Source organism: Fundulus heteroclitus, chromosome 4 (assembly GCF_011125445.2).
Source record: "Fundulus heteroclitus isolate FHET01 chromosome 4, MU-UCD_Fhet_4.1, whole genome shotgun sequence".
In the NCBI taxonomy this organism is placed as follows: Eukaryota; Metazoa; Chordata; class Actinopteri; order Cyprinodontiformes; family Fundulidae; genus Fundulus; species Fundulus heteroclitus.
The window spans coordinates 14,181,333-14,194,897 of record NC_046364.1 but is presented as its reverse complement, the minus strand read 5'-3'; positions in this window follow the sequence as shown (position 1 = coordinate 14,194,897).

The following is a 13,565-nucleotide window of genomic DNA, read 5'->3' as shown; positions in this document are numbered from 1 at the left end:
CTGCTGCTTCCAGGTCCAGTGATGCTGTGCAACAGGCTTCCTGGAGGATCGCTCATTCAGCACGAGTTGGAAACTTGTGCAAGAATGAAAAATGCAAAGACAAAAAAAAAATTCCTGCTATAGTTGTATAATATGGGTTATGGGTATTATGTTGTGATGTCTTTGGACGTTTGGTGAACCTTACTTGAATTTACGAGCTGACCCTGCAGATGCCTCTGGAAGCAAGCCTGGCTTTTGTCAAAAGTTTCACCTCATCTCTTCTTTCCTCTCGGTCTCTCTTTTTTCCTGCATAACATCCATATTTTTAATGAGATTTATCTCCTCGCGAGACATCTTTGCAGTGATTTATATGTAGGAGTTAAGTGGACCCTGCTTTCCTGAGGAGGGTTCTACTTTGGCTCAACAAACAGCTGCATACTGTACGATGCAGGTTTATCTGGTGTATCGAAGCTGCACCACAAATAACATTTAAAAAGGTGTTAGTAACAACAAAATCTGGTATTTTTCTGGATAGTGAGAGAATAACAGTTACAGTATTTTTCTTAGCACTGCGGTATCTTCAGTCTTTTAAGGCAACGTTTGTTGCCTTAAAAGGATTCAACGTTTTGTTAGAACTATGGTCTAGTGAAAAATCCGATTTGCATGCCCAATGTGAAAGTTTTTTTTCACTGTGCAATGAAGAAGAAAATCTAAATTCATAAAACTGTCCATTTTCAGTAAAAGGAATGCTACCAACTTCTTGAGCTGCCTTTTATTAAATAAACTGAAATTGCAACTGTCCCCAATCTCCAGTTCATGAAAAGCTTCAGAGTTTCAGCAAATGGAAAGCCTTAGGACTGCCTGAACTTAAAACCTCTTTCCCCATGCTCACTAAACTGTGGCTTCACACCTCAGAAAGTGAGAGCCAGATGGCCTCAGCTGGATAGGGTGACAGTAGGGATGGCAGTGAATTATTATTAGAGGGGGTGTTAAATGCATAAATGGGGTTTAAAAGTACGTTGATTATAGTTTGGAGCAGAAATGTTGGAGTTTGAGGTGGTGGATTCATCCATTTAAGGGAGGAGGTGGAGATAATATTCATCCATTAATGTCTCTTTATCCCACCCATGCAAGGCTTGTTGTCGACTCTCACGCACTGTTTTTAAAAAAGAAGAACCATTCTCAATCTTCACCTTCGCAGAAAGAATATGAGCTTTAGACTAATAAAACAACATGGCAGAAACCCCCCAGACGGTCACTGGGTGAACACTAAGAGCAGTTCTCGTTTGTCAGGATTCTCTCCGTTCAGCGTCATGAATCATCTCAAATTTTCTGCACAGGATGTGAAGACCGCCTGCTGCTGAGCCATTGGAGAAGTCACGCTCGCAAAGGCGAAAACTCTGCTGATGCATTAATCAAAGATTTCACAACACGGTGCTACAAAACAGCGTCGCTGTGGAAACCAGGTCGGGTGGGACCCTTCGTGGAGTGACACCGAGGTCGGGCAAGCGATGGCCGCTAATGTTGGATCTTCATCCATTAAATTATATGCTGAGTCAGACGTGACACTCACACGCCCGTGTCATGAGCTACCCGCAGTGTCTAGAGGAGCAAGTCAGTGCTAAAATGGCGTGACACACTGTTTGTGTAGAAAGCAGGGGCCGCTGTCCTCGTTGTCCTCATAAACTGCTATTGGCATTAGCACTGTTACACAAGAAAAAAATAAAGAACTGCATAACTGAATAACTAATTTTGTTTGTGTTGTTTATCTAAATGCCAACATTGATTTGATTGATGCGCTGCTTGTCCCGCCTCCATCAGGAAAACGATTCAGGAACATTAAATGAAAAAGAAATAGACTTCAGAGCAGTTTATTTCCAGAAGCTGTAAAAGCAATCGCACCACGTCCAGGTAGAAAATCAAATCAAATAAACCACCAGTCCGTTTCATAAACAAGCTGCACTTTAAGCAATTACCACATACCTGTCCATGTACATATGGTTTATTTCTAGGGTGTTCATACCTTTAAAAAATATTTTATACTTGTGTATTTCTTCTAAGTGTGTTTTTAAATTTTTGTGGGTCTCCTCTAAGGATGGTCATTTTTTTTTCTTTTTTTTTTCTATAAGTGTTTTTAATTTGTGTCTGTGACTTACATGTGCAGGCTCTTAAAAATGTCCTTATGGTTCCACAATGACCATAAACACTCTTGATTTTTGATGCTAGCAATACAGCGCAAAGCTAGCTGCTACAGGAAGTTAGAATAGTAACAACTCCCATAAGTGACGAGATTATTAATTAATGGTAGAGTGTGTTTTTTCTAAGCACAACCACCATATATGCAGATAATTATTGTGGTGTGCATTCAACAGTTGTTGTCAATTCTACTTTAATGTTGCCATTTAATGCCCACCTGCACTAAGTCATAAATGGCCAGTGTTCATGGGATGGTAAAACCCTAAAGAGCCACAGTAGTTTGCTAAAATGGTGTGGTAAGGAATGTAAGGAACTGTCTCCCAGCTGAGCAGTGGACCCCTACAGCTCCTCCAGAGTTACCATGGGCCTCCAACTAAAATGCACCAACATTTGCAATTTTAACCTTACAAACCGTGCAAACATCTGCAGAGCTTGGATACTTATCCAATACACTGCATGTTCTTCTGTAAAGATGCTAAATAGATGTATTTAAAAGCACAACTTTCTGTCCACCAGTTGGTTTCCTCCAATGTTTTTTTTTTTTTCTAAAATTTTGAGCAAAAAGTTTAAATGTGCTCTGACCAAGAGTTGGTAATTATGTTTAACACTTGTACATGCAAATGTACAAAGTTGCTGTTCAAAATCTAACCGCTTTGCTTAGTTTTTATAGCTAAATTTCATGCTCCATCACCAAGGTGAAAGATGTAATCGACGCATATTTTTTACTGAACACAGCAGCCTGTTGCAGTCATGAAGTAGTCTACTTGACTGGGTATGAACAAGGCTCAGAGATGATGAAATATTTTTTAGAGCTGCACAAGAGCTGTAGTCAGGCTGGCCTTTCTTGTGACTGTGTCGCAGTCAATAACAATCTTTAAAGACTAGCGTTAATGCGATCCGTCGTGATCATAACCACCTTAATTGACGTTAGGTAATAGGGAGCTATAAGCTACAAGGGTACCTATTGTCACTGAACCTCGCTGACCTTTCTCCATCCTGATCCAAGAGTAACACCTCTTCTGCTTGGCTTGGTGAATCCAGAGTTACGCCCTCTCCCTTCCCAGACGGCTGTGTTCTTCCAGGTCAGTCACAGTTTACACTTCTAGCAGTCAGTCCTCCCACATGCTGGTCTGCAAGCTCCAGGGTGGCACCCTGTCAGGACTTTCTCTCCCTGTCCGACGCGCATACCTCGTCTGTGTTTTTTGCATCCTCGCACCGGCCGTGAACGAGCCTAACCTTCACATCGTCAACGCACGTGCGTCTCCATTTCTGCAGTCGTTGTGTTTGTGTGAACGTAACAGAAATACAAGAACCTTGCCGTGGAGGTGAAGGCCCATGGAAGCTAACTCGTTTAACCTGTGCCCTCGGCCACACAGTCAGCAGTTTGGCCAGAGGGAATCAGACGAAGACAAGCTGTCTTTTTGTCATGGTGTAATTCGCAGATCAAAACTGAGCGAGGGGCAGAGGAAGGAAGTCTGAGTGGTGTTTACTCTCTGCGGTGGAAAAAATAAGCCACTTTCTTTGAGTTGCAAAATGAGCTTTCCGTACATGCACAGAACTTGGAGCCCAAAAGAATCCATCTTGGCTTATAGTTAGTTAGTTTTTTTTTTTTTTTTTTTCTAAAATCAAATCAATGAGCTCCTTATCCGGACACCAGTGGAAAGATGATGCTGTTCACATGCTCAGAGAACATTTCCTAAAGACTTAAAGTAAGCGCCACAGCCAGGAAGGTGAGGAATCCCTCATCACCTCACCCCCCCCCCCCCACACACACACCGCAAAAATCAGTGTATTTTTCCTTGATTAGAGCAGGTAAATAAGACTTTTTGCCAATAGAATGAAATTTCTGCACTTAAAATAGGAACAATTCATCTCAGTCATCTTATTTCAAGTGCAGTAAATCTAATTATCTTATTTTAGGGGTAAAAATGCTCATTCCATATGCAAATAGTCTTATTTAGCTCCTCAAATCAAGGAAAAAGACACTAATTTCAAGAAATTTTTACTTCCATTTAGTTCCTTTTTTTCATTTCATCAGAACCGGCCTGCTGCCGGCCTTCTCTCTCCATGATCAGGACGTTTTCTGACGCTTTCTAGGCCTTCAGGAAAAGCTCCCAACCATTCAAATAGTCTATGCAGACAGATCATTTTCGTTCACATTGCCATTAAAACTGCTCAGCAGAGAAAAGACTGACTTTTTCCTGTAAGTCAGGAAAAAAAAGTTTCCGTGACACGTTGTTTTTCCGAGATTGAAGTACGATAAATGTGTTATATCGTGTATTAGGTCAGCGCTTCCCTGCAGGCAACATCTGCTGCGTAAATCATCCCCTTCAGTGAGCTGCAGGACCCCAAATACAGGCCACAGTGAAGGGAAAAGGCATCCAAGCCTCCTGTGTTTTTCTCATTGTCTGCCCTTCCCAGTCCTCGTTGTTGTTGTGTGAAGATCAGCTTAATGACAAAGCAACAACCCTCAGGTAACATGTGCACGGTTCAGGTGCCACAAACATAATTATTCTGCTTCCCACATCGAATACAGCTGGACTTTGATGATGCAACCACTTTCCCCGCTCCTCCCCCCCCCAAGTTGTGTGCGAAAAGGTCATTAAATGTGTGTACCTAGCTGTAAGTATCACTGTTACTCATCCGTTCCTGTCTAGACGGCGTGGAGATGCCAGGTCACCTGAGGCTGTTTGCAAAAAGGTGAGGGCCGCGCTTGCCTTCACCTCAGGTGAAGTCAGCCCCTGTGGTCGGAAACGGTTTTTGTCAGATGCGACTGTGATGGGGAAATGAAAGAAAAAGAAACTGGACAGCTCCGTGATGTGGCTGGCAGGGAGGGGTCAGCGGAGTGACAAACACAGGCGGCTGTGCAGACCACCCCAGCCTCCTACACACACAGACAGACAGACAGACAGACAGACAGACAGACAGACAGACAGACAGACAGACATATCCACCAACACAATCGTGCACAGAAATGCACAGACACCTCTGCAAACACGGTCTGCAGATTCCACGTCTGTTTGCTCTCCTCCAACACATCCGTGCTGCATCTTTTAAATCAAGTCTAAGCTTTCTGTCCGATTTACCAGAAACAGAAAATCACTAGGTTAGGTATTCTGTTCTTATGCTGCTGGTTTTCACGTTGTCGGTGAAAGCACGAGCAAAGAGGAGCTCGGTTGGAACGAAGACAAAGACCGTCGGGAGGGCAGAGCCGCCCCGGGACGAGCCGTTTGCTGTAGTTTAGGAGCGAAACATGGCTCACAGTTCACACCCGGGCAATAACTGCACCGGCGGCTAACAGGACGGACATAATGGCACCTCTTCAAATCTGATAGGGTGATGACGATGAGCAAGTTCTGCCCTGCATCCACAGACAGGCACGTAGGGGAAGTAAAAATATAACATTTCTGTTCATAGAAAATAATTCTAACAACACAAAAATGATGTTGTTTGCAATATCGCATATTTTTCTGCTTTAGTGTCAAATGCTTTATAGGTGTGTGTGTGTGTTAAATTGTGTCTAAAATGAGAAGGAACACAAATGTTTAAAGACAACCCTCTGAGGGCATAATGATGTAAAATAAATGTAGTTACTTTTACTGCCATAAATCCTTTATTTTACAACAGGTCAATTAAAAAAAGTGAAAATAAACAAGCATTATCTAGCGTTGTGTAAAGGACAGAAATATGTGTAAAAATGTGGTTTAAAGGGGTTCACAAAGTTCAAAAAGCCGTTTAACTGTGTGAGTTAATCAGTCATAAAACGGCACAAAATCAACTCAAAACCCGGGAGGCTGAATTTACAGAGTTCAGGAGAAGGAAAGACCTTTTAGGTTAAAGTGCAGTTAAAAAATCAGTAAATCTGGCCGCTCCCACATCTTTGAAGACATGAAACTAAGAAATTGTACACATGCAGGTTTACAGTAAAGTGCAGAGCCGTCCACATGTATAAGCACCCTTGAAGAGATGCTTCAGAAACCCTTAAAATAAAGGATTTTTTTATTGCTAATTATTTTCTTTCTTAAACATTCTGTAATCCTAAACCTTTAATTTGAGCGTATCCATTAAATTAATTCAAAAATCTCTGATTAATAAATAATAGCAAGTTTTTTTGTAGTTGTTTTTTAAATAAAATCACAAGTGTTGCAGCAACTCTTGTTTTTAAGTTGATCATCCATCCATCCATTCATCGTCTGCACACGCTTATCCATCCAGGATTGCCTATCTCCAGTCATCATTGGTCGATGAAGACCTATTTCTATCTGATAGAGGACGATGCATCTAAAAACACATAAGGTCTCTTTTATTTGTTACATTTCAGGCACAATTTAGCTGCAATATTCGTTCCAGTTTGCCTACCGGCGGAACCGCTGAGGACGCCATCTCCTCCGCTCTTCACCTGAGCCTGACACACCTGGAGGAGAAGAACACGCACGTGCGGATGCTGTTCCTGAACTTCAGTTCAGCGTTCAACACCATCATCCCACAGCACCTGGTGGGAAAACTGGAGCATCTGGGCTTCAGCACACCCCTTCGCAACTGGCCGCTGGACTTCCTCACCAACAGACTTCAGTCAGTCCGGGTCGGTCAGGACACCTCTGATGTCATCCCCCTCAGCACGAGCTCCCCTCAGGGCTGCGTCCTGAGCCCCCTGCTGTTCACCCTGATGACACGCGACTGCGTCCCCAGGTTCACCACCAATCACATTGTGAAGTTTGCAGACGACACAACGGTGGTGGGCCTGATCAGAGACGACAACGACCAGGACTACAGAGAGGAGGTGGAGCAGCTGGTGGGCTGGTGCAGAGACAACAGCCTGATCCTGAACGTGGAGAAGATGAAGAAGATCATCGTTGACTTCAAGAAGAACCAGCCTTGCCGAGCTCCACTGCTCATCAACAACTCAGCTGTGGAGGTGGTCAGCAGCACCAAATTCCTCGGGGTGCACATCAGAGACAACCTCACCTGGTCTGTGAACACTACGTCACTGGTGAAGAGGGCACACAAGCGATTGTACTTCCTGCGGAAGATGAGGAGAGCCCACCTGCCCCCGCCCATCCTCACGACCTTCTACAGAAGCACCATAGAGAGCATTCTGACCAGCTGTCTCTCTGTGTGGTGTGGAGGCTGCAGTGCCTCCGACTGGAAGAACGTGAGGAGAGTGGTGAGGACATCGGGGCTCCTCTTCCCTTCATCAAGGACATCTCATCACAGCGCTGTGTGTCCCGAGCCCGTAACATCATCAGGGACCCCTCACACCCCCACCATGGACTATTCTCCCTGCTGCCTTCTGGGAAGAGGTTCCACAGCATCCGCTGCAGGTCCACCAGGTTCTGCAACAGCTTTTTCCCCGTTGCCATCAGATTGTTGAACTGCTGAACTATAAACTGGACTCTACACCACATTTCCACATTTGCTCACATTTTTGCACAAATGCCTTTTGCGCCATCATTTTTGCACATAAAATGGTTTAAATATTCTCCTGTACACTGCAAACGCACATTGTTTCTTTCTCCTGCACTGTTTACATTTCAATGGTTTACTTTTTAATCACTGCTGCACTTTATACTGTAATTCACAAGCTGTGTGCAACGAAATCTTGTTCTGTATGCACTCTGTACATACAAAATGACAAATAAAGTTGTCTAAGTCTAAGTCTATAACTGTAAAATTGGGACAGCGAGGACACGGCGACCTGCTACAACAGGTTTCGGCCCTTAAATCCTGAACATACAATTAGATTCACATCTTTTTCGTTGTGTTTTTTTCTGTGCGCTGTTGGTTTGAACACAATCAGATGAAAGGCAGCACCACAGCCAGCTGGCCCTTCCTCTGACCTAATCAGCATGCGATTTCTTCTCTAGCACTGAGGGATGGAAAAGATTCGGGACGGCAATTACACAATAGCGGAAACAAGCGAAGCCCAATCCATTAATGCATCAGTCGACTTTTTGAGGTGAAAGCTGTTCGAGGAAGGAGAAAGTAGGGGCAAAGCACTGCAGCAGCATCACCTCAGAATAATTTCATGTGGGTGAGGATGTTGTTCCACTTCGTCGAGCATTATCCCTTGTTATGTGTTCCCGTTTGGATCCTTCCCCCCTCTCCTGTCTCGTCTTTCCTCTTTGCGACCTTTTTTGGTCTCAACCTTCCCTCTGTTCTCCATTTGGCTCCATGTGAGCCTGGCAACAACCTCCCTTCTTTTTTTTTTTTTAAACCATTTGCCACAGAGCTGTTTGGTGAAGGAAATGCCTGAATCTATTACTGGCAATGCTGCACACGTCAACCACAACACAGTAACCCTTACAGCATGTTTTCTATTCAGACATGAGCCCTGGAGAATCTACTGGACAGAATCACAAGAACTGCAAATCGAAATGTTTTTTTTGTTGTTTTTTTTGTCGACGGGCCCTGGTCGCTCACGGCTGGCACGGCGCTCCAGGTGGGCTGTGACTCACATGCACGGAGATGGAGCTCGACAGAAACGTATCCCAAAGTGAGAGGATGACTCACGGTCTCTGGACAGACAGACCTTCTCGCGTTATTTCCCAGCAGGATACTCCTCTGCGTGGAACAGCCTGGAGGCAGTTTTCCCACAGCAAGCGGAGTTAAATGCCTTTAATAAAATAAAATGAAAACTTGGAAGGCGAATTGGCTTAAAGTAAGGCCGGAGAAGCTGGTGGTGCCCAGTCACTAGTGCCAGTAAGTTCAATTCCTTGTGACATGCTTACAAGAGAACGCAGCAGCAGGAAGAGCACATTCAATCCTTAAAGGTTTCAAAAGATCCATAATTAAAACATTTGAACTTTGCTTCACGTTCAGCGTGACTACTTGCCCTGCAGCTTTGAACAGATGATGATCTGGGACATGCTTGTTGTTGCTGTCTCTCTGCATTTCCAACCTTTTGCCAGTTACTCAGTGGGGGTTCTAGACCAAATTTAGCAGGGGGGGCCAAGGTGGGGCCAGTGTTTTTTTTCACAAGGGCACAGTACAAAAGATTGGGGGGGGGGGGGGGGGGGGGGGGGGGGGTAACTTAACAGATCAACATTTCATCGTGCAATATATTAAGTAAGCCAAAGAGCCAATTGTGGCTCTGGAACTGCAGGTTGCAGACCCCTGATCTTTTCTCAATACAGCGAGAGCTTAACGTGAAACAGCCTAATTTTTAATTATTGTTATTTTTTTATATTTATTTTTTTATTATTTTGTCATTTTATTATTGGGTAAAAACATGATCCAAATGACCAGTCAGTCACGGTATCTTTGTCAGCATTTATCATCCTAAGAAATTTAATATCGTGTTTTTAGTACAGGGGCCATAACAGGGGCCAGGAACAGTTCTACAGGGGCACAGGGCCCTGTTGGCCCCTGTCTAGAACCGCCCCTGCAGTTACTTATTCAAAAGGACGAGCTGGAACATCATCGTGTGCTCACATGTTGCTCGGGGTTATCGATCTGTTGTTTCTATGACTCTCTGGGAAGAAAGACATAAGGAAGGACATGTAGTGCACACGACGGTGAAGCAAGCTTAACGTAAACATATCATCCTCGCTTTGAACAGGGGTTTGAGTAAAGATTTACACCAGAGGGTCATCAGGTCGAGCCGAAGTTCAACCAAACACGGCAGAAGCGAGCGCCGTGCGATCCATGAGCGACGTCAGCTGTCTGCTGAAGCGACAGTTCTGCGGAGAGGTGTTGTGTAAGTTTGTGTTTGTTGTGGAGATGCCGCGGCCCGGTCGGAGCCAAAAAGAAGATCTGGGCGTTAGCGAGGATGAAGTCATTGGGGAAGCTGTCTGAGAAATCTACAGAAACGGGAAGATGGATTTTGTATTTTTAGATTTCACTATAAAAAAAAAGTTGTGAAATATATGCTGGAGTTCATTATTTGATACAAAAGTGCAAAACAATGTTCATATTAGGGAGGGAAATGTCTGAGGGCAACATCCATTTCAAGTTTAAGGAGCATGTCTGAATTCATCCAACTAATTTTTCACTGTAAACCCCAAACTGTATCTCCATCGGGGGTCCAAAGCAAGCTCTGCTGATGCTCTCTGCTCACCTAACGTCCATCATTTATTTTGTGGGGAAGTGGGTGGTCTGCATCTTTCACATTTCTGTGCGAACAGAAGGAAACATGCGTGCTGCAGCTACCAAACGAGGCGTATTCAGAATCTAAAAGAGCAGGGACCGGCACCAAAGCTTCGATGGACAGTGATGTTGGGAAAGAACAGGCATCGGAACATTTTGTGCACAAACGAGAGCTGTCAAACGGCTGAAAGGGATGATTCAATGTTGGTTCATCGCCTAGAAGATCTCTGCGTCAGTCAGAGGAACCAGAACCAGAATGCAACTTAAGCAGAAAAAAAATGCCTCGATCACTGATGGAGATGGTTTGGCTTTTTTTTAATATATATATCTGGTTATGGTTCAAGTAACAGAACAGATTGTGTACATTACACAAACTCTTCGATTGTCTATATTTGAGCAAAGGGGGGGAAATCCAGACCTATGTTGCCTTCGGTCAACTCAAATTCAACGTAGATAAAGATATCAACCTCCCAGAGTTTTACATAAAGCAATCCATTGCCCAAACCTGGTAATGTACTGTAACAGTGAGGAATTACTCCTAGCATGAATATATTCATCTGGACTCGTTTTTTGTATATGCTTAGCTGAAAATCTGGCTGGACATTGCCATCTGCCCTCAGAGTAGATGTTAAGTTTCACAGCAATTATTTCACTGGAAGCAGCAGTGAAGGGGCCGTAAACCGTGTTAAGTTACAAGATGCATGTTTTAACAGCTGGCAGAGGCTGTAAGACGGTCCTCTCCCACCTCTGCATCAGGGCTGATGGATTTTTATTGCTTTTTTTAAATGCCTTCCTTGAAAAACAAATCCTGCTGTCATGTTCCCTTTTGCATTGTATTGAAGGCAAGGCCAGTTTATTTATAAAGCCCTTTTCAGTAACCAGACGTTTCAAAGTGCGTGAACACATCAGGCAGGGAGTCAAACCAAACGTGATATTTATTTGGCACAAGCGTTCTTGCTAATCAATGCTCTAAAAACCGACATGTGAGCCTACAGGCCTCATTATTCCGTGCGTTAGAACGTCTTATTGACTGAAATAACAGAGTCCCAGACGGTGATTCTCTGCAGACCAGACCAACGAAAAAACAGCACCTCTTTTTTGTGGGCCAGCTCAGAACGACCCTCTTCCCTGTGCAAACGCAGCCGGCCCGGGTGAGTGGGCGTCCACACACACACACACAGACGCCCCTCTCACTTCATCCACACAGGGCTTCTCTGCTCTGGTGGAAAGTGACTTCATCGTTCCAGCACCGCTGAGAGACGTTAAATGGTGAAACTGAAATTATGCCTCTCGATAGAGCAACACAACTCTCCATTTAGAGGCAGAAAGGACACAGGCGGTGCCTGCTGAAAGAGCAAACACCCAAGAAGATGAAGAAAAAAAAGACTACCAATACCAGTGTCCAGAACTGGAACTGGTCCAAAAATCTTATATCCTGATAATGAATGAATCATGACTGGATGTTCTGAGCAGCCCTGGATGGTCTTTGTGTACTTTGTTCAGCATCACCTCCTTCTCTTCTATCATTTCTCTATCTGAACCACCGTTAAACAAACACTCTGATGGCGGCTGTTACTGTCTGAAGATTAGTTTCTAGGGAATTGTTGTGCTTAAAAGGACCTGATCCTCCCCTCTAGATTGAAATCATATGGCTTTCTTGTATAATACAGAAAGAGGGTAGTGTGCAATAAGACTGGACAGGGCAGAAGCCCCCCTTGAGCAAACCTGTTTCAGCCTTCCAGTTAATCCGAACTGGGACGGGAACCTATCTTTCACCCTGACAACGTCCCTCTGAGGATAAACAGCTGAAGTGAAACTCAAAGGAACAATCAAAAAACCTGGGAAAGCTCACAGCCTTAGCCGCGTTCTGACTGAAAATCTGCAGTACGGTGGAAAAAAACTTGCTGCTGGAGATGTTTTCTCTCCACAAACTACAAAAACTACCTGATAATGATTTTAAAACATGCTCATATGGAATCGGAGGTGTAAATACTGCTTCTGGTGTTGCTAAAAAAAATTATAATCACCGCAATGTACTGACTATGTCTGCCATGAATATTTTGTTTATTTTTTTTTTTCATTTCATTAAAAGTTCAGCTACTAAAAATAAAAATAAAAACTTTCTTGATTCTGCCTCCTATACTTGACCATTTGTGTTTTTCAAGCAAATCTTCTGACTTATTGTATTCTAAAAGTAACCATTACTATTTAATACCGTTTTACGACAGCTGCTGCTAATCTATCACATTGTATGCAGTAGGAACTGACAGAAAACGCTATGATCCACAGCCAGACTAAGCTAAACGTTATAATAGTACAAACAGTTTATTTCTTGGCAGAAAAGTTGTGCTGAGCAGGCAAAGCTCCCTACAGGTTAAGGACACTGACCGATGAGGCGGGATGTGCACAAATGGAGTCTTATCTCTACACTGATACAACACAGCTGTTTGTCATTAAAATGCCAACAACTCATTTGTTTTCCTGGGCCAGATTTAATAGGTTGTGAAGACATTTGCACAGCGGAGTTATAGAAAATCGTGTTTCAAGATGAAAAAAAACAACCAACAAAAAAAAACAGATGTATTGGGTTTTATCAGTCCGAAGAAATGCGCTTCCAGATGTTTCTCTTAATGCATAAAAACAAAGCACAATTAGGTAAGACCTTGCTGCAAACCATCACCTGGCATTCACGAAGGCCTTTATGCACAAAATCACTTCAAGTTTAAGAACTGGTCGGCTTAACTGTGAAGAGCAAAAAAAATAATAATAATTAACGAAGAAGTGAAATGATGTGGAGGACAACAAATCTAGCAAAAACCCTGTTCTATCCATTGGCCTGAAACCTCCTCTACCTGATTCCAATCACTGGATCCTGTCTGTGAGGAATTTCTAAACAAATCGCTGGCGCAATAATCAACTAATCCTGCTGTTTATGTAGCTGTCCACATCTTACAGCCCTTTAAGCTCAAATCAGTGCACCGCGCACTTAATTAGATCCAATTCTGTCATCCTCTGGATTCCATCTGCTGAGGCGGGGCTGGGTGTTGTGTACTCGAGTACTCGGGCGCCAGGGAGTGATCTGTCCTCCTGAACCACGCCACAAAAACGTTTCTTAAAGCCTTAATCCCGTTTACGGCGTTCCCTCTGAACGCATCTCCTTGGAAGAATTTGACCGCTAATGAGAGCAAAGAGGGAAGCCTTGAAATGTCAGTAATTCAGTGGTGAACCTCCTTTCAGTGAGGAGAAAACATTGCTGCATTTAGAGATTTGGAGGAAAACTTTTTTTTGTGACAATGCTCGAAACC